Source organism: Sceloporus occidentalis, unplaced genomic scaffold (assembly GCF_023333645.1).
Source record: "Sceloporus occidentalis isolate IW3139 unplaced genomic scaffold, rSceOcc1.0.p SCAF_1, whole genome shotgun sequence".
Classification (NCBI taxonomy): Eukaryota; Metazoa; Chordata; class Lepidosauria; order Squamata; family Phrynosomatidae; genus Sceloporus; species Sceloporus occidentalis.
Genome location: NW_028316981.1, coordinates 181395150 through 181414108, shown reverse-complemented (window position 1 = coordinate 181414108; position 18959 = coordinate 181395150). Strand labels below are relative to the sequence as shown.

Here is an 18959-nt window from a genome sequence, read left to right as displayed (position 1 = left end):
GGATATAGTATATCTTGATTTCAGTTAGGCCTTTGACAAAGTTTTATTTATTTTATTTATTTAGGTATTTATATCCCGCCCTTCAGCCCTAATGGCTCTCAGGGCGGCTTACAATTGTTATTTTTATTTTTCTTGCAAACAAGCTTGTAAAATGTGGGTTAGACAAGGCAACTGTTATGTGGATTTGTAATTGGTTGACTGGACGAACCCAAAGGGTGCTCAACAATGGAACCGTTTCATCCTGGAGAGAAGTGACCAGTGGGGTCCCACAGGGCTCCATCCTGGGCCCAGTGCTATTCAACATCTTTATCAATGACTTGGAGGACAAAATTGGGGCATACTTATCAAATTTGCAGATGACACCAAATTAGGGAGAGTAGCTAATACCCCAGAGGACAGGATCAAGATTCAAAATGACCTGAACATACTAGAAAAATGGGCCATAGCTAACAAAATGAAATTCAACACGGAGAAATGTAAGGTACTGCACATAGGGCGGAAAAATGAAAAGCACAGATATAGGATGGAGGACACCTGGCTGAATGAAACTACGTGTGAAAGGGATCTAGGAATCCAAGTAGACCATAAGTTGAACATGGGTGAACAATGTGATGCGGCAGCTAACAAAGCCAATGCGATTTTAGGCTACGCCAATAAAAGTATCGTGTCTAGATTAAGGGAAGTAATAGTGCCACCATATTCTGCTCTGGTCAGGCCCCACCTGGAATATTGTGTCCAGTTCTGGGCACCACAATTAAAAAAGGACATTGAGAAACTGGAGCGTGTCCAAAGGAGAGTAACTAAAATGGTGAAAGGTCTGGAAACCATGCCCTGCGAGGAACGACTTAGGGAGCTGGGGATGTTTAGCCTGGAGAAAAGAAGGTTAAAGGGTGATATGATAGCCCTGTTTAAATATTTGAAGGGATGTCATATTGAGGAGAGAGCAAGCTTGTTTTCTGCTGCTCCAGAGACTAGGACCCAGAGCAATGGATGCAAACTGCAGGAAAAGAGATTTCACCTCAACATTAGGAGGAACTTCCTGACAGTAAGGGCTGTTCGACAGTGGAACAAATTCCCCCGGAGTGTAGTGGAGTCTCCTTCCTTGGAGGTCTTCAAGCAGGGGCTGGATGGCCATCTGTCGGGGATGGTTTGATTGTGATTTCCTGCATGGCAGGGGGTTGGACTGGATGGCCCTTGTGGTCTCTTCCAACTCTATGATTATATGATTCTATGATTCTATGACCCAAAGCAGCTTTATTTTGGCTTGTCTGTTCGGTCCCTAAGTTTATTAAAGCTGGCAATTGCATCAGTTTGGCAAGTTCTTACTGGCTGATGAAGATACAGTGTTTTTTCAGAGGCTAATATGTTATCTAAAGGAGGTTGTAGGCCTTTTATATCAGGATATAATATGAATTGGTGGCAAATACAAGGTCCACACTCTTCCAAAGAAACTTGCTTGGATTGGACTGGAGGCAGCTCACAGACTGAAAAGGCCCTCATATTTTGTGACTCAGTACCCTCTCCCCTCGCTCAGTCCAAAATCCTCTACTGGACCAGGCTGTGATTGTACAGAGTGATTTTCTATACCTTTGTGCACAAAGTGCTAAATAAAACAAAGAAATGAAACCTGGAATCAAATACAAAGGGATTAACCAAAAAATAATAATCACCAATTGTGAATATTTTTAGATTTCAGACTCCAGAGCAGGACTTGGCATTTTCATCTAGAGATGGTTGGGAAGGAGCCAATTGGACGCAGAAGGGGAGGGGGTTGGAAAGCAGGAGTAGAAGGAAAAGCAGAATCTCATATACACACAGTGTGTATTATTTCATGCAGTTGCTTCCCAAGCTGTTAGGGGACACAATGGTTCAGCAGATATATGAGGTTCCCCTCCTCCCCATGATTTATTTACCTCCAGCAGTGAGAGCCACAGGTGCTGTGGGACTTAATGATGCTTGGAAAAGCAAACTAGTGTCCCTCCCAGGGCCTATGGTTTCCACTTGGGTTAGGAGTGAATTGGTTTGTTTAAGGGAGGGGGAAAGAACTGTCTTTTCTTTGGTGCACTAAAAAAATAAACTCATGCCCCCAGTTTGAAGGGGAGAAGCTGTTTAAAGACTGGAGGATGTGGGTTTCTTTTTTAAACCCTTGGATTCATTCCTGGAGGGTTATTTTTTCCCCCAGTGGGGAGTGCTATCCGAATCTAAAGCTGTGTAGAAGGGGAAGAGAAGGATTGCAGTAAGATAAGGCTTCAGTGCTTTTAAGGTACACACAGAGTTTGAATCAAGGCTCACCGCGGATCTGCTTTCAGTGTGATGTGTCAGGTTTATAGGACATAAAACAATAACCATAAAGTGTAGAGACATGGAACACACACACAGTATATTTCCCTCTCCATTGGATAACCAGAATTGGATAAATCTGGTAAGAACTGTTTGACAGTGGAATATGCTGTCTCCGAGTGTGGTGGAGTCGCCTTCTTTGGAGGCTTTTAAACAGAGGCTGGATGGCTAACTGTCAGGGGTGCTTTGACTAATATATTCCAGCATGGCAGGGGATTGGAGTGGATGGCCCTTGGGATCTCTTCCAGCTCTATGATTGTATGAAATCAATGACAGAGGTTGTGATGGACAATATGCAGGCAGGCTTCAGTCCTAGACTCTCCCCATCTCCATAGATGTGGTGTCATTAGGGGATGTGGGGAATGGAGACCGCAGCAGGTGACACCCTAAAGGGGTGTGTGTGTGACACCACTGCTCCTCAAACATCTGTATTTTGGCTGAAATGAACTGTGGCATTTGCCTGTATTTCTTTAAAATAGTGAAGAGATGGTGTGAGTGGGGAAAGGCTCAGTGGGAGGAGAAAGGAGAGGACCCAGTTTTTTTTTAAAAGAATCAAATTTCAGATTTCAATTTTTTAAATTTTAATTTAAACTATGGACGTGTAAATAATTATCACCATTACATTCAGTGGTATATGGGAATTATGATTTATGAGTAACATTAATAAAAAAATACATTACTAAGGATTCTGTATGGTGTAGTATGGAAGGAGGCCAATGCGGGGTGACACCATGAGTTACCACACTGGGTGACAGCAACCCTAGTGATGCCACTGCTCCATACCTCAGTTAAGAGGTAGCGTAGCTGGGGTGGGCAAGATGCAGCACCCCATGTGTTTTTGGACTCCTATTCCCAGCATTCCTAACTGTTGGCTGTTGCTAGTCGGTGCTGATAGGAGGTCCACACAACAAATGGAGTGCTGCACTTTGCCCACCCACATAGTACAGCATAGGGGGATAGCAAATGTAAAAAAATTACAGTAGGTGCATGCTATTTTAATTTTCTTTAATTTTAATTAAAGACAAAGACAGAAAAACTGTCCTGCAGATAATAAACAGTTTGAAAAATATCCAGTGTAGACTACAACATAAGGAATTGTAGATCACAGCTAAGCAAAAGCTATTCATTACTAAGCTTTCCTCCACGGGCTGTCTGGGGCAGAGGTATTTTTAACCTTTGCGCTATGGCTGTTCAGCTGTGCAATAAAATGGTACTAGGTTAAGTGCATGCTCTTCATATCAGATCCTTCAGATACATTGGCTGGCATTCTTTTGGTTAGTTCCAGCTAGATTAGACCCATTCAATCAATTGTTGAATAGTGAGATAACACAGAGATAGCTCTAGTGGTTTTGTTGGGACTATTCTACACTACTTTAGACTTAAAATAAGTTGTTACAGAAACATGTATGATAGGTTAGCAAAATTATCCTGAAAGATTGAAGGGCAGAGAGGTGATGTTTGCTTTAAAACCAAATGAAGGAACCTTATTCACATTGTTAAATGATCATCCTGAGGTGGAAACTCGTTATGGGGTTTTGGTCCTACACCTTTGACAAGTTAGCTTGGATGAGATAGAGATTTAATGGATAACAGGACAGCAGCATATATTCATCACTGCTTGTACTACGTACCACAAAACCTCAGAGTGGAGACAGGAGTCTAGGATGCAGGAGTCTGTCTGGACTGGTCTCACTGAAGTTATAGACTGCTGTCTATCCTGTAATATTTCAGACTGCAAGAAGGAGCTCACACAAGATGGAATGCTCCTCAATATTTTAAAAGGAGAGAGAGAGAGAGAACTCGTTATATAGACAACTATCCTTTTATTTAACATTCTAGGTTTTTTTGTTCAAGATTTTGCTGCTAATGGATGGATGGCAGGCAACTAATTAACTGATGACATGTATATTGTAAGAGAGCCAGTATAATGTAATGATTGGACTATGACTCTGGAGACCAGGTTTTGAAACCTCACTCAGCCATGAAACCCACTGGATGACCGTGGACAGGTCATACTTTTTCAGCCTCAGAGGAAGGCAAAGTCAAACCCTCTTTGAACATAGTGTATATACAGTGGGCCCTTGGTATCTGCTGGGGTTTGGTTTCAGGACCCCCCATGGATACCAAAATCTGAGGATGCTCAAGTCCCATGAAATACAAATGCATAGTAAAACAGTGTCCCTTACATCCCATAAAATGTCCCATAATATGGCAAAACCAAACTTCCCTTTCTGGGAATATATAGATATAGATATAGATATAGATATAGATATATAATCACACACACAGTGTACCTGCCCCATCTGTGGGCTTGTCATCTGTGGACTCAAGCTCATGCGGACAGCGAACCTCAGGCATTAAAATGGCACACATGCAGCACCCCACACAGGAGCACATGGCCACAGCAAACAATGGGACTTGAGGTTTCGCGTTTTTCCCCATACATGAGAAAGGGTCCACTGTGTGTGTGTGTGTGTGTGTGTGTGTGTGTGTGTCTGTGTGTGTGTAAAATATTTTCAAACTGTGGATGCTTGAGTCTCTGGATAAAGAAGCTATTAATACAGAGGGCTGACTGTACTTGAACAATAAGTCGACTTCCTCTGTAAGTCGAGGACAGGTTTTGGGAACAAAATTATGGATTTTGATATGACCTAGGGTAAAACCTAGAAGTATGTAACAAAGGATGTAAAAGATGAAGCAAAGGGAAATGAACCTACAAAATTCTGGCAGACCTAACTGTTTGTAATCACCCTAAAGGCTGGATGGATCAAGAGGGAACTACAGTAAATTGTGGCTGTCTAATGTTTGGGGGAGATGACCAGGCAGGGCTAAGAAAATGCACACATGTCAAAAAGGAAGATAAGGCAAAGCAAAGAAAATGGCGACTACATTAACAGTGATTATAGCCTTTAACTTGAATGTGAAAACTTTGCCTGATTTTAACCCAGAAAAGCTGTCAAACATACACAAATGTCTTATTACTGAAATTTGAAATCTTCCAAAGCCCAATTCCTCTTAGCACTCCTTTGAGGGGAAGCAGCAAAGAACTGTCACCACTGTCATTTTCTCATCTAGGCATTCAAAAAGGCCAGAAGTGGCATCACAGCAGACAGAGTAGAGTGTTGGTGTTTCTGCTAGGTACTCCCAGGATAGACTAAGCTCTCACCTTTCACCACGCAATGAAGGAGGTGGTTCCTTTTTTATATATAAGAGTTAAAGTACAGCACTTATATTGCTCTCTGGATAAGTCAAGGTTTTTTAGTCAATTTTTAAACTTATATATGAGTATATACATTATCTTGCCAAGAAAACCCCATGATAGGAGTCACCATAAGTCAGAAATTACTTGAAGGCGCACAGCAACAAAAGACTATGTGCAACACTAAGTGGTAGGTCCCTTTAGAGGATGATTAATGATGATAGTGATTCACTTAAGGGATATCAAAGAAGGCTCTGGATCTGATAGACCATTGATTTGGGCAAAGGAAACATTGTTTTTGGCAGGGGAAACCATTTAGCAATTGACAGACATAGATTAAGGTGGAAGAACCTCTCACATTGAGGCTATAGATTAAGTGTTACTTAAGCTCTAAACTACATTTTTGATACAAACTTCACCTTTTCATCACTTTTCCAGAATCGGGTAGATGAAATATGTGTGACCTGCTGATCTCTGAATTTTGGACTGTGCTTCCCAGCATTTCTCACCATTAGCTATACTACAAAAAGTTTCTGGGAGTTGTAGTCCAACAATGTCTGGAGGGCTCTATTTTGTCCACACCTGTAATGGACCATGGCTACCATATTGCTTCAGACACTCATGTGTCTGTTACACAGGTGTGAAATAGAATTCATAATTAAAAAATTTTGTGCCAGTGTTCTTGTTTTTTAACCTTATCATCTTGATAGCCATAAGAATGTGATTTTCAAATCAGAAGGGAACCTTTTATGCATTTTATGCAAAGGGTCTCTTGTACACACCTCTCTCTGAACGCCTGTGTTTTTGAATAAGGTTGTGGGAAATGATCAAGGTATTCATGCTTGACTCACACTTGATGTGAGCCACACTGGACTATACCATTGTTTGGCAATGTGAGTAGACAATGCAGCCTGGAATACATCCAACGTTTTCCTATGGCTACACATTTTTGTAGGGGAAGAAAAATAGTGATGGCTAATCTGCATTTTAGAGAAACGTCTCTGCCATTACTCAGACTCTAGAATCGCTGGTGGCATGGCGCTTTGGGACCATCTGTTCCACGCCTAAGTTAGCTAAAGAACCCTGGTGGCACAGTGGTTGAATGCTGGTACTGCAGACACAAAGTTGTGAGTTCGGTCCTGAAGAGCTCCAAGGTCCAATCAGCCTTCTGTCTTTTATAGGTCTGTAAAATGAGTACCCAGTTAGTTGGAGGTGATTGGCTTACACATTGTAAACCACTTAGGGAATGCTTGTGCACTGATAAGTGGTATCAGAGAACAATAGCTATCGCTATTGCTATAAGTGGTAGCACATGGTTACAAAATTATGTGCCCTCCCAAACGATAAATGGATATCCAGTCCAAGGCGGTATTTCAGCTTTAGTCTTTATTTACACTGCAGAATTAAAGCAGTTTGACACTGCTTTAACTGCCATCGTTCGGTGCTATGGAATTCTGGATGTTGTATTTTTGTGAGCTATTTAAGCCTCTTTGTCAGAGAGTTCTGGTGCCACAACAAACTGGAAATTCCAGGATTCCATAGGATGGAGCCATGAGTGTTAAAGTGGTGTCAAACTGCATTAATTCTGCACTGTGCCAGCACCCATAGTCTTACAATGAGCTTTGATTTTTCAGACCTTTTAATAGTGTGTCTTTGTTTTAACAGTATCTGTATCAAATGATATGCCTTTGTAATTCGAGTAAGCTGAAGAGGTTTTCTAGACAAAGCAACACCAGACAGGTCTGGTAAAGCTATTCTTGTTGGATTACATTAAAATGCACTGGCGTGAGGGGAGATTCCATGTACAAATACTACAGGGGAAAATATTTTTAAAGCTAGTTTAGAACATTATTATCTGTCACCAAGGGCTAGGCTACATGTAAGTGTTTTATACACATTCACACATTCGCATCAACTGTTTTGTCTTCACTTTCCTATACAAATTTGCATCTATTCGCATCTGTTCATATCTATTCACCCTCCCTCTACCAAAAATGCACAGCCATACAAATCCATACCAGAAGATGGATGGCCACATGTGTAATAATGTGCATTTCTGCGGATTTCAATAGATATTCCGATAAAAACCGTAAGAGCCCAAACTCTTGTGAAATGAACACGGCAATCTTGCATTCTATTTGACTGGAATGAGGAATATTTTAATCATGTAGATGAGCACCTAGTGATAGTGATGGGGGAATGTGGTGATAATGATGGCAATCAGCAACAACAATAGCAATTAAGAACACATAATTACATTATAAGAGCCAGAGTAGTGTAGTGGTTTGAGCATAGGACTACTACTCTGAAGTTCATGGTTTGACTCCCTGCTTGGCCATGGAAACCCACTGGGTGACCTTGGGTGAGTCACACACTCTCAGCCCCAGAAAACCCTGAGATAGGGTCACCTTAGGGTCACCATGAGTCAAAAATGACTTGAAGGCACACAACAATAACCAAATGATGAAACATCATTTAGTCATACGATCTCTCCACATGCAGTTAGTTATAGTCCAGAAACAATTTTGCATTATAGTACATTCCAGACCCACAAGGAATATCCAAGCCTCAGGTAGACAAGTGCTACTTTTAGTGGTGGTCTATTGACTGGTGCCATTCTTATTGGAGCCATTCCTGGTGAGTTTCCAGGAAACAGAGAAATGACTAGCCATTTGGCACAAGTGTGATACTGATTCCTGGCACTATAGAGGAGGAAATTGCCAGTCCCCCCAAGATAGCTTGGGGTGCACTGCAGTAAACCATGACAAGTTTAGTTATTTATTTTCAAACAATTTGAGGCCACCTTTTAAGTCTTGTATGCCTTCTTTGGCTTGATGGATCACAGGTTCTACAAGCTTACTTCATCTAAGCCAGTGGTGGGGATTCGGTGACTCCCCAGAAGTTATTAAACTGCAGCTACCAGCATTGCTTATCAGGCTAAGGTTGCTGGAAGTTGAAGTCTGAACAACATCTGAAGGGACAGACTCTGATCTAGACAGAACTTTTCAATTCCTGCCACTTTCTCCTTCTCCTTTAATATGTCATTGTCTCCAGATCTTTCCTTGCTTTACAGGTGAGCTGTTACCTTCCAGTCCTGGGAGCCAAGTTTGCTTATGACATTTGATATGTAATTGCTACATGTAACTTTACTTGTCCACTTGTGGGACTATTTATACTTCAGTCCTCTCTCTATATATATATATACACTGCACACATGGACTAGAAAGCAGAAGTATTCTCTCCTTAAGACATGTAAACCCACTGGGTGACTTTGAGCAAGTTACACTCTTTCAGCCTTGGAGTATGGCAATGGCAAACTCCTTCTAATTAAACTTGCCAAGAAAATCCCATAATAGAGTTGCCTTAAGGTTACCATAAGTTGGAAATAACTAGAAGGCACACAACAACAACAACAACAAGGTGTTTTATACTTCAGCCTTCACAATATCTTACTGTTGGCCATGTTTTGGTAGGTGTAATGGGAGTTGGGGTTCAAAAGATTTCAAAAGTAAAAGGTTCTACACTTTCAGGCTATGTGCATACAGTTATACAGAGCACCCTTTCATGTGTAGCATTGAGCATGTGGAAGTTACAGTCTGGGCACGTTAATGTCAGTGGCAGGGCTAGTGAGCATAAGTCTCATAGAATCATAGAGTTGAAAGAGACCACAAGGACCATCCAGTTCAACCCCCTGCCATGCAAGAAATCAGGGACGTAGCTAGGATTTTAGGAAGGGGGGGTCCAGACTAAGTGCCACCATTATAACGGGGCTTGGGTGCGGCGGCGCAGCAGCACACACTATTCATTTTTCTAATGGAAGGGGGGTCCGGACCCCAAGAACCCCCCCCCCCTTGGCTACGTCCCTGAGGAAATCTAAATCAAAGCATCCCCGACAGATGGCCATCCAGCCTCTGTTTGAAGACCTCTAAGGAAGGAGACTCCACCACACTCTGAGGGAGTTTGTTCCACTATCTAACAGCCCTTACTCTCAGGAAGTTCCTCCTAAGTTGAGGTGGAATCTCTTTTCCTGCAGTTTGCATCCACTGTTCCACATTCTAGTCTCTGGAACAGCAGAAAACAAGCTTGCGCCCTCCTTCATATGACATCCCTTCAAATATTTAAACAGGGCCATCATATCACCTCTTAATCTTCTCTTCTCCAGGCGTTCCTCATAGGGCATGGTTTCCAGACCCTTCATCATTTTAGTTGCCCTCCTTTGGATACGCTCCAGTTTCTCCACATCCTATTTGAATTGTGGTGCCCAGAACTGGACACAGTATTCCAGGTGAGGCCTGACCAAAGCAGAATAGAGTGGCGCTATTACTTCCCTTAATCTAGACACTATACTTCTATTGATGTAGCCTAAAATCCCATTGACCTTGTTAGCTGCCATATCGCACTGTTGACTCATGTACAACTTGTTGTCTACTTGGACTCCTAGATCCCTTTCACATGTTGTCTCCTTAAGCCAGGTGTCTCCCATCCTATATCTGTGCATTTCATTTTTTCACCCTAAGTGCAGTACCTTACATTTCTCCATGTTGAATTTCATTTTGTTAGCTTTGGCCCAGTTTTCTAGTCTGTTCAGGTCATTTTGAATTTTGATCCTGCCTTCTGGGGTATTAGCTACTCCCTCTAATTTGGTGTCATCTGCAAATTTGATAAGTATGCCCCCAATTTTGTCCTCCAAGTCATTGATAAAGATGTTGAATAGCACTTAGGCCCAGGACAGAACCCTGTGGGACCCCACTGGTCACTTCTCTCCAGGATGAAAAGGAGCCATTGTTGACCACCCTTTGGGTTCAGCTGGTCAACCAATTACAGTCGGCCCTTCTTATACACTGATTTTTTTTATACACGGATTCAAGCATACACAGTTTGAAAATGTTCAAAAAAAGTATAAATTTCAAATATCAAACCTTGATTTTCCATTTTTATAAGGGACACCATTATGCTATATCATTATATTTAATGGGACTTGAGCATACACGGATTTAGTTATACATGGGGGATCTTGGAACCAAACCCCAGCATATAACAAGGGTCCACTGTACAAATCCATGTAACAGTTGCCTTGTCTAGCTCACAATCTACAAGCTTGTTTTCAAGAATGTCATGGGGAACTTTGTCAAAGGCCTTACTGAAATCAAGATATACTATATTCACAGCATTCCCTTCATCTACCAAGCTAGTAATTTTATCAAAGAAAGAGATTAGATTTGTCTGGCATGACTTCTTTCTCTGAAACCAGTGTTGACTTTTTGTGATTATGGCCTTGCCATCTAGATGTTCACAGATTCTCTGTTTAATTATCTGCTCCAGAATCTTTCCTGGTATCGATGTCAGACTAACTGGACGATAATTGTTTGGATCCTCTTTTTCCCCCTTTTTGAAGATGGGGACAATGTTTGCCCTCCTCCAGTCTGCTGGCACTTCTCCTGTTCTCCAGGAGTTCTCAAAGATTATTGCCAATGTTCATCTGGTCCTGGAGACTTATATTCATTTAGATTAAACAGATATTCCTGTACTGTCTCTACTTATTCTGTGCTGAAATTCCCCTATTCTGTCCTCTGCTCTTTTATCCTCGCATTGAGCACCCTTTGCCTTTTCTGAGAAGACTGAAGCAAAAAAGGTGTTGAGTAATTCTGCCTTTTCTCTGTCTCCTGTTAACATTTTGCCATCTTTTCCACGCAGTGGCCCTACTGTTTTCTTTTTCTTCCTTTTGCTGCGGACATATCCAAAAAAGCCCTTTTTATTGTTCTTAACCTCTCTAGCAAGCCTGATTTCATTCTGTGCTTTAGCTTTTCTGACTTTACCCCTACATGTGCTCACTATTTGTTTGAATTCCTCTTTGGTGATTTCCCCATTTTTCCATTTCTTATACATGTCCCGTTTAAAACTTAGCTCAGTAGAAAGTTCCTTAGTCATCCATCTTGGCTTCTTGAGACATCTCCCATTTTTCTTCCTCATTGGAACTGTTTGAAATTGTGCCTTCAGTATCTCCCTTTTAAGAAAGTCCCATCCATCTTGAACTCCCTTCTGTTTTAGTATTACTGACCATGGGATCACCCCCAGTATTTCTTTAAGTTTACTAAAATCAGCTTTTCTGTTTGCTTCCTCTCCCATCAGTTTGACATAGGCATCTGTGAATGCAGAGAAACAGTGGAAGAGTGTGTTTGTATTTTTAACAATATCTGCATGCATGTGTTGGGCTGGACTAAGATATTAGCCCTACCATATCCCCTGAGCAGGACACAGAGTTGGATTGAGCCCTGAACCTGAATACCCAACACATGGTAATAACAGGAAAAAAGATAACAAGATGGAGAAGCTGAGTGGTCATGTAAAACAGAAAGGAAGACCTTTTGGAAAATATAATGCAGTGTTGGGTATCATGAGGTCATTCAATTGTTGTTAGATAGCAAGAAAAAGTCTATTTAAATTATTTTGTACTTTTTAGAGTTGTTTATATTCATTTTACTGTATGGTGCCTTGAGATCTTTAGATATTGGTTGGGATATAAATATTTTAATAAGAAATTAATAAATGCATACATACATCTTCCATCAGCCCCAATCAGCATAACCAGTGGTGAGAAAAGCTGGGAGCTGTAGTGCAACAACATCTATAGAGGGCCACATGATTGCCACCCCACCCCTCATATAACAATGTATAGGACAGAAGGTGATGCTAGGTGGCAAACGGAACTTGGTAAAGTTGCTTTTTTGGACTACAGCTTTCAGAACCCCCCAGTCAATATGACTACAGTCAGCCCTTTTTATACACAGATTTTTTATACATGGATTCAAGCATCCACGGTTTGAAAACGTTCAAAAAAAGTATAAATTTCAAATATCAAACCTTGATTTTCCATTTTTTATAAAGGACACCATTTTGCTATGTCATTATATTTAATAATTTAATAATTTGTTTTATTTATATACCACTATTCTAAAGATCATAGCGGTGAACAGCAAGTAAGCTAATTTACTTTACTTTACTTTAATTTAATTTAATTTAATGGGACTTGAGCATACATGGATTTTGTTATCCACGGAGGTTCATGGAATCAAACCCCAGCATATTACAAGGGTCCACTGTACTGAGCATGCTGGCTCAGCAGTTCTGGGAGTCACAGTCCAAAAAGTAGCTTTCCCAAGCTCTTGTGACAAGTCACCAAGTGGAGCTGCAAACCTGATACCTTGTGAGGGGAACATAGGCATAATGGAGTACAATGTCTGAATTTTTCAGCCCTGATTTCTGAGAAGAATGGTTGGGGGTGTTGGATACAGCTGCCTACAGGTGACAGAGTAGGGGTGGGGGAATCCTCTACTTTTTAAGGAACTCCTTCCATAGAAACAGTTAAATCGGTAGGCTGCTTGAGCTTTCTCTCCTTACCTGACAAATGCCTACCCAGAACATGGAGTGGTTTTGTTTTAAGCATTTCCAGCACAGTCCCTCACGCCCCTTGTGACTGATGCTGCATGGCCATTTTTGAATTTGTTCTCCTGTCATTTTCAATCAGGGAGCACCTCCGCTGCAGTTGGCTGACTGGCTGCAACGTGGACAGTAAGGTTTGATTTGCAGCGGGGGGCTGCTGAGCCACAGCAGGATGGGGCCACGATGCGGTTGGCGGAGCCCCCGGCACAGCAGGGCCTTGCGCACAGAAAAAAGATGTATCTTGAGCTTGCGTACATGAGATCACGGCCTTCTATTCAATGGCAATCCATCTATAATAGTAATCAAACGGTTCCCCTTGGTATCCCACATGTGCTGTCGCTAATGTCAGTTTGAATCTTCATTCCATGCACAAGCAAGTGCTGGAAGAAAAGGATAAGCCTACTCTTTTTGAGAAAACAACATCGTCGTTTTGAAGAGGGCTAACAAATCTTGCCAAGAAAACCCTGCGATAGGTTCGCCTTAGGGTTGCCCTAAGTCGGAAATGACTTGAAGGCACACAACAACAGCAAATGATTGAATTGCACAGAACTTCTTGTCACAACGTATTGATGTGAAGTGTTTGCAATCTTTTCTCTAACTCTGTGGAGGTTTGTGAGAACACAATGAGAGCTACCATTCTACCTAGACCATGCTCACTCTTGCATTCCAGATCCTCCCTTTTCTTTTCTTTTCTTTTCACTTCCCTTTGTCCATTTTGATATGAGGTACATATCGAACATATCATACAAAAGGTGTTATGCAGGGCTAGAGATGTTTTGGCCTCCTAATACTCCCAGTAGATAAGTGGGTGTGGGTGCAATATAATTCTGAGGGAGAATAGAAGCTTTGATGGAAGAAAGAGGTTGAGGAAAGCACAGGGAAAGTGCCTGAGTAAAAAGGAGCCAACTGTAGAAGACAGTGGAAAACAGAAATGCTGCTAATACACTCAAAACAACCCTGCAGTGAGAGCACCAAGAGTGGCAGAATGAGGCCCATAGCTGCATTTCAGCCCAGGGCTGTGTAATAGGAGGCAGACTTGAGGCCCTAAGTAGATATCTGATTTATGAGACTCTAGTCTGAAGCCAGCTTGGTGTAGTGGTTTAAGCATTGGACTATGACTCTTGAGACCAGGGTCTGAATTTCTTCTCAGCCAAGGAAACCCACTGTGTGAACTTGGGCAAGTCATAGTTTGAGCTTCAAACAGAGGCAAAGACAAATCCTCTCTGAACAAATCTTTCCATGAAAACCCTGTGATAAGTTCACCTCAGGGTTACCATAAGTCAGAAACAATTTGAAGGCATGCAACAACAACAATCCTTTCCTGTTCTGTGTGAGACTTAAGTTATTTGAATTGTTTGTATTGCTTCTATCCTCTCCTTGTCAGTAAGTGTTTTGGATTTCATTAGCACTCTTATTCTAAGGGGCCATTCCCACTGGGCATATAATGCGACGTATATCACTGCGATTCTGACTCTGATTTTTTTTCCAAGTCGTAATTGAATCTGACCCACCGTTCCCATTAAAAACGGGTGTAAACAGACCCGGGGTTTTTTACCCCCGTTTTCGTTCCCATTGGTATTTTCCCTGTGGTAATTTGAACCAGGTTATTTTGCTCCTCGTTCCCATTGCCCTTCTGGAACCTCTTTTTTTTAAAGCAGCTGTCAATCAAACGCATAAGCACTTGACGTCACAGCTTTTCCCTCCGGGAAAGGAAGAAGGAGCCTCTATTTGCCCCAAATTCCTTTGCGTCCCAGGCTCTTCTGTGTCTTCCCATAGTTCCTCTGGAAGAGAGAAGGAGCCTCTATTCGCCCTAAACCCCTTTGCGTCCCAGGCTCTTCTGCGTCTTCCCATAGTTCCTCTGGAAGAGAGAAGGAGCCTCTATTCGCCCTAAACCCCTTTGCGTCCCAGGCTCTTCTGCGTCTTCCCATAGTTCCTCTGGAAGAGAGAAGGAGCCTCTATTCGCCCTAAACCCCTTTGCGTCCCAGGCTCTTCTGCGTCTTCCCATAGTTCCTCTGGAAGAGAGAAGGAGCCTCTATTCGCCCTAAACCCCTTTGCGTCCCAGGCTCTTCTGCGTCTTCCCATAGTTCCTCTGGAAGAGAGAAGGAGCCTCTATTCGCCCTAAACCCCTTTGCGTCCCAGGCTCTTCTGCGTCTTCCCATAGTTCCTCTGGAAGAGAGAAGGAGCCTCTATTCGCCCTAAACCCCTTTGCGTCCCAGGCTCTTCTGCATCTTCCCATAGTTCCTCTGGAAGAGAGAAGGAGCCTCTATTCGCCCTAAACCCCTTTGCGTCCCAGGCTCTTCTGCGTCTCCCCAGACTCCCTCTGGAAGAGAGAAGGAGCCTCTATTTCCCCCAAATCCCTTTGCATCACAGGCTCTTCTGTGTCTCTCCAGACTCCCTCTGAAAGAGAATAGAAGCTTCTATTCCCCCAAAATCCCTTTGCATCCCAGGCTCTCTTGTGTCTTCCCATAGTCCCATCTAACTAGGCCTGACCCTGCATAACTTCCAGAATCAGATGGGATCTGTTCCCCTTATGGTATTTAGGCCTGGTACATTCCATTACATGTGAATACAGTCAGCCCTCCTTATCCATGGATTTTTTATCCACAGATTCAAGCATCCACAGATTGAAAACATTTTTAAAATATATAATTTCCAAAAGCAAACCTTGATTTTGTCAATTCGTATAAGGAACCCTATTTTATTATGCCATTGTATTCAGTGGGATTTGAGCATCTATGGATTTTGGTATCCACAGGGAGTCCTGGGTCCAAACCCCAGCAGATACCAAGGGCCCACTGTAATTGTATTGTGGTAGAGATCAGCAATCTGAGTGCAGGGTGCATGTGTCAAAAAGCCTTTGTACAGATCTACAATGTGTGTGTGCACGTATGCAGACTATACCTGCATGGATTGTAAAGTGAAGGGCCTTCTCTTGCTTGGTCATTCTTCTAATGAAACTACTAATCTCAGTTTGGGAGAAGGATCCAAGCGCATGGAATGAAATGCATTAAATGGCCTTTCTCCTTTAGGTTTTGCTAGCTCCACTAATCCTGACCTTCATTGAGGAGAAAAGCAATTAACTACAGTGAGCAAGAGATGGGAACAAGGGTGGTTCAGGCCTCATGTTTGGGGTTTGGCATTCTCAAAAACAGCAGGTGCAGATGTGGCTTTTAAGTGAGTATTTGATTCTTAAACATTGCCCCAGATTGGGGAGCGGGCTTGCTGGTGAAGTAACTTGTTACCCTTCCCCCAGATGTATTTTTTCCATAGCCTATGACTGAGTCTGGAGGGTTGCCAGGAACACACAACACCACACCCATTTGCTGACACCAGGATGCTATTCTTTAATCCCCAAGGCTGTATGAAATGTCATCAGCTCCGACCAGCATGATAAGTACTGATCTAGCAGCCTGAACCCATACATGTGGGGCAGCTGATGATAAAAAGCCTGCTAGCCGTGTGCGTGTTGCAGCTGTATTTGTTTTCCCTCACCCAGCAGTGAGAGGTTGGAGCCTTTGGAAAAAGACTACACAGAAGCCGTTGTTTAGTGCTTTCATTCTGGAGCAATGCATTCTGTCTCCCTGGGGAGTGCTTTGTGATTGCATGAATAAGAGCAGAGGGAATGGTAAGGAAAGCTGGGGGAAGTGGCTTTTTTGGACTATGACTTGCAGGATCCCCCAGGCAGCATGTCTAGCAGCCGGGCAGGCCAGGGATTTTGGGGAGTTGTCGTTCAGGATAATCGCTTTCCACGCTCTGAGTGTTAGAGGCCAGGCAGGATGTGGACCAGAGCTAGAGAAAGCAGCCAGATAACAGGAAAAGAAGAAAGAATGGGGTGCTTAATTCAGGAGTGGGAGGTGGGGGGCAAAGGTAAGCCTCGATTTGGATGACCCATAATTGGCAGTGCTTTGTTTTCAGCCACTTTTCCCGCCTCTAGGGTACGCTTTGTCAATTTTCTCCCTGACAGAGCCCCTAGCAGGGATCAGTGTCTGGCTGCATAATTGGCCTGTGGAGTGGAAGTGAACACAGCCCTTGGGGAACGTACCAGGCAGGCTGGAACCTCATGTGCCCTTTCCAGTACAGCTGCTGCAGCATCCAGCGAACCATAGCAGTGCCAGGCCAGAGAGCGTGGACTCCCCATCCAGCCTTCCTCTTTCCTGCTTTCCTTCTCAACCTGGCCCCCATGCAGAGAGGGTAAAACTCTTAAGGACAGGTGGAGCCTGCTCAGGGTAAAGGAGGTTCAGTTGACTTCATGTTGGTTGACAGGTTGCCCAGCAATTTTTTGTGACCTCTCTGAGGCTGGAAACCGGCAGCAGATGGTGCTGCTGGCATGTGCCCGGACAATGGGCGCATGCCAAGGAGTCAGGGGGTTGTGTGAGAACCTCTTTCTCCTGCCATTCCAGCACCTGTTCCCAGGAAATCAACCTGCTGCCCTCCTATGAACTGTCCACTGGGGCCAAAGAATCAGCAGGAACAGTTGACTGGCTCTTTCCATAAAACTGACCTGTATGTGGATGAGAGCCAGCAGGGTTAGGAGGAAGAGCAAGTTTTACTTCCACCAGCTGACTTCTTGATTGGGAACTGTGGGTGCGACACAGAACCTAGAAAATTTCCTTTTTGGAGTACAACTCCCAGAACCCCAAGGCAGTTGGGCGATGTAGTTCAAAAAAGGTACTTTTTACTCACGCTCTGGTCTAACCAAAAATCTAATGGGGCCCTATCATTTGGTGTTTGTCTTGGTTATTGTCCTATTCTCAAGAGACATGGCCATGCTGGTGCTGATCATTGATGGTGCGTATCATTGACTTGATATGATGGTTCATATATGCAGGATTTTTTTTTAAAAGAGAGAGATGAGTATTCAGACATGCCACCTCTACAAAGAAGTGGACCTGTCACCATTTTCAAGGACTGTACCACGTGACCATACCAATTATGTTCATCATCCTGTGTTCTGCTTGCTCAGAATAAGCCTAAGGAGAAAGAACATTGTCAGTGTTTCACTTCAAATCTCTATGATTTGGAAGTAGACTTAATTTAATCAAATTTCACTTTTATAAAATGAAGGTTCCAGGAATACAGATGGCTTGAAATTTGTCAGGAATCGTGTAGTGATAATGCTGGTTGAAGCTCCAACACAGGGTGGAAATCATGCAGCCTTCCAGATGGTGTTGGACTGCAAATCTCATTGGCCTAGCCCACTATAGTGAGAAATTCTGGAGGTTATAGTCCAACAATGTTTGGAGGGCTGATGTCATATTACAGGCTGAAGAGTAGAGAGACCTCCCTAATTAAAGAGCTAGGAGAGAAAAACAATGAAAGACAACTGCATCATCCAAGTGTTTTGTTTTAGTTCTTCAGTCTAATCTTCAATTGATATTCAAGATTGCATCCAGGAAAAGGAAAGGGAATGAGCCATGTGGTAACTGTCTTTGTCTTTGGTAGGCAACCGGAGGAGTCTCTCTGTCATCATCCTGTGAGTTGGTTGTTAATAGGCCAGACTTTTAGCTAGAATCCTGGATGCTGATTGGCCATATGTAAGATCTCCCTTTCTTCTCCTACTGATGCTTCTTCCATTCAGAGTCAAACAAAGAGGATGCCTCTTCAGCTGAAAGAAACCCATCCATCATCAGCTCCATTGAGCTGCCTGTGTGGGAAAGGCGTTGTCTAGATGTATTCGAAAGGGAGAATAAGGCATCACATGGCTTACTCAGGCTCCCCCTCATATAATTTGCTTCACCTTGGTTGAGTTTTTAGACTGTCCTCCACAGACCCATGTTGCCGGTGTGGTGTAGTAGTTTGAGCATTGGACTGGGACTAGCGAGATGCAGGGTTCAAGCCCCCCACTGGAACATCAGATTCATCAATGGTCCATTCACTTTACACATTGGTACCCCTACTTTAGTCTTCCAGGTGTTTTGAACATTACTTCACAGAATTCCTGACTGTTGGCCAAGTTGGCTGGGTCTTCTGGGACTTGAAG

The 18959-nt window shown here is 42.9% G+C and overlaps 1 protein-coding gene across 1 annotated transcript in view; it reads left to right on the top strand.

Annotated features, from left to right (window-relative positions):
• Positions 1–18959, top strand: part of LOC149322945 (IQ motif and SEC7 domain-containing protein 2-like) — a 235636-nt gene that overhangs the window by 10234 nt on the left and 206443 nt on the right. The gene's annotated exons all lie outside the window — the stretch shown is intronic.